This window comes from Archocentrus centrarchus, chromosome 4, assembly GCF_007364275.1.
Source record: "Archocentrus centrarchus isolate MPI-CPG fArcCen1 chromosome 4, fArcCen1, whole genome shotgun sequence".
In the NCBI taxonomy this organism is placed as follows: domain Eukaryota; kingdom Metazoa; phylum Chordata; class Actinopteri; order Cichliformes; family Cichlidae; genus Archocentrus; species Archocentrus centrarchus.
The window spans coordinates 31,558,343-31,560,931 of NC_044349.1; positions in this window are offsets into that span (position 1 = coordinate 31,558,343).

The window sequence follows — 2,589 nt, forward strand, 5'->3', positions numbered from 1 at the left end:
CTGATAATCATCATCCTATGACATTACAATTTCTTTGATTGGATGCAGACATTACATACAGCATCATAACACTTTAATTAGTGGGCGCTCACCCACGCCACCTAGTGGACACGGGAGACACAGCCAAACAGTGCAAGACACAGGTAGCCTGCTTGGCTGACACCATCAGGGTGAGCCCCCTGCTCTCCCGTCCGCGACAACCTCCAAGCGCGCCACGGGTCAAGCGCACCACGGGTCGACGGGTGCCGGGTGCGAGGGCCCAATCATCACCGCTTGCGGTTTTAACTTTTTCTTGTTTTTGATGAATCTTTACCTTGAAGATGTCAAACTGTCTGTTGCTTGAATTGTTGTAATAATAATGCAAACAGAGAAATGCCCACTTTTGGCATATTCATAAATGATTAAACTAGGTTTAAAAACTAGGTTTACAAGAAACTGCCAGTTGATCACAATCCACATGGCAATAATACCACAGGATGTAGAAGGAAATTAATTTTTTGCTGGATTACTGGCCAGGTTGCAACTGTAGGTGTGTGTGGCTGCACTGGACAGGGGATTTCCCCTCATAGCCAAGGGTTTTGCTGGAGTTCTTCCCCACCATGACCAAGTTATTGCTAATATGATGACAGGGATCATAAACTGTTGAATAAACTACATTTTTGGACATGGTTTTAAGAGATATTTTGCATATATTGCAGTTTATTACATTTACAATCACTAATAATTAAAAACACACACACACACACTGTGTCTGTGTACTGTAGGTTCGCAGTCATCCAGGCCACGGTAGTCTCAAGAGCTGGAAAAAACAGCTTCAGAAATTCGGGAGAATTTTCTCCAAGCATTACATCCCAGTGTACTTCAAACCCAGCCATACCCTAAGACAAAAACTGGTTCATTCCAAGTACTAAACTCCCAAACACAAGCTGAGCAACATTTTGTATGCTGTGAAGTGCAGTGAGGAGTGCTTGGACCTCTGCATTGGAAAACCCAAACAGCCACTTCACAAAGGAATGGCACGACATAGAAGAGTCACCTCGACAGGACAAGACTCAGCTGTACATCTGCACCTAAAGGATAAAGGGCACTCTTTTGAGGATGCAAATGTTCACATTTTGGACCAAGAAGACCGATGGTTTGAAAGAGGAGTAAAAGAAATCATTCTGTCCGCTGTGAACAACCATCATTGAACAGAGGTGGTGGCTTATGACATCAGTTGTCAGCCACATACAATGCAGTCTTGAGATCCCTTCCAAGGCGACTCAACCCCTAATCACATCTTACTTCAGGTGTCCTCAGTAGGTCACATGATAGGGTGGGGTAAGGTCTCACAGTGGTTTCACTCAAAACCCATGGTGGTAATGACCCATGCTTTTTTCATACCTTGGCTCATGCAATTCAGAATCAGAATCTTTATTGTCATTGTACACGCAATTTGAACAACAAAATTTAAAATGCATTCCTTTTTAGGTGCCTCAGACAATTATGCACATAATTAATAGTGGATCGCTAGGGTTTAAATATCTGGGACTCTCCACCTTTTGGTTTTTAGAACTAAAGGAGCCTCTTGGATGAGAGGTGAATTGTCTTCAAAAACGTAAAGAAATGCAGTCACCTTGCTTATGGAACAGGATTCAGTCCACTGTGTGCGTTCGGCCTGCCTCACAACCAATGTGAAAGAAGCCTGTATAATTCCCAGGGTATCAGTTAGAGTTTCTGGAACCTTCAAATATGGATTTTGTAGGTCTGTGGAAAATGGCAAATAGATTGATTGCTTTTGTACTCTACATGAGCACTGAAAGTGCTTTACACCACATCTCATTCACCCTTTCACATTCATACAAGCACTTTCTACATTTCAGCTCTTTCTATCTAACATTCATACACACAACCACACTCTGATGAACGCATCAGAAACAACTTAGGGTTCAGCATCCTGCCTAAGGATACTTTGGCAGGCAGACTGGAGGAGACAGAGATCAAACCATCAGCCTTCTGATTAGTAGATGACCTGCTCTATCTCCTAAGCCACAGCCACCCCATTATATTATTGCAGCTGGGGTATTGGGGCATAATGAGTAGATGTGGCCCTGCGACAGGCTGGTGACCTGTCCAGGGTGTACCCTGCCACTCACCCTATGACAGCTGGGATAGGCTCCACCCCTCCCCTGCATGACCCCAAAAAGTATAAGTGGAAGAAGATGGATGGATGGATGGATGGATGGATGGATGGATGGATGGATGGATGGATGGATGGATGGATGGATGGCATGAAAAATCTGACAAACCAGGATAAAAACACATTGAAGAATATCATAATATCTGCAATCATAGCTGTAAAACGATGGTCTTGTGTCATACAGTGAGAGATGTTCGAAGTTGGCCATATCAGAAATTAAGAATAATCACAAAATGTGACTGCAGTTCCAACCTACCCCTACAAACCAACCAAAAGAAAGGTAGCTTGAAATGACAGGCTTAGCAACACAGCAATGGCACTTCTTTGAAAAAAAAAATCAGATGGAATGGATGGAAGTAAAATTGCAAAACAAAGAACTTTGGGATTGCAGGAGCAGAAGCTTGTTTGTA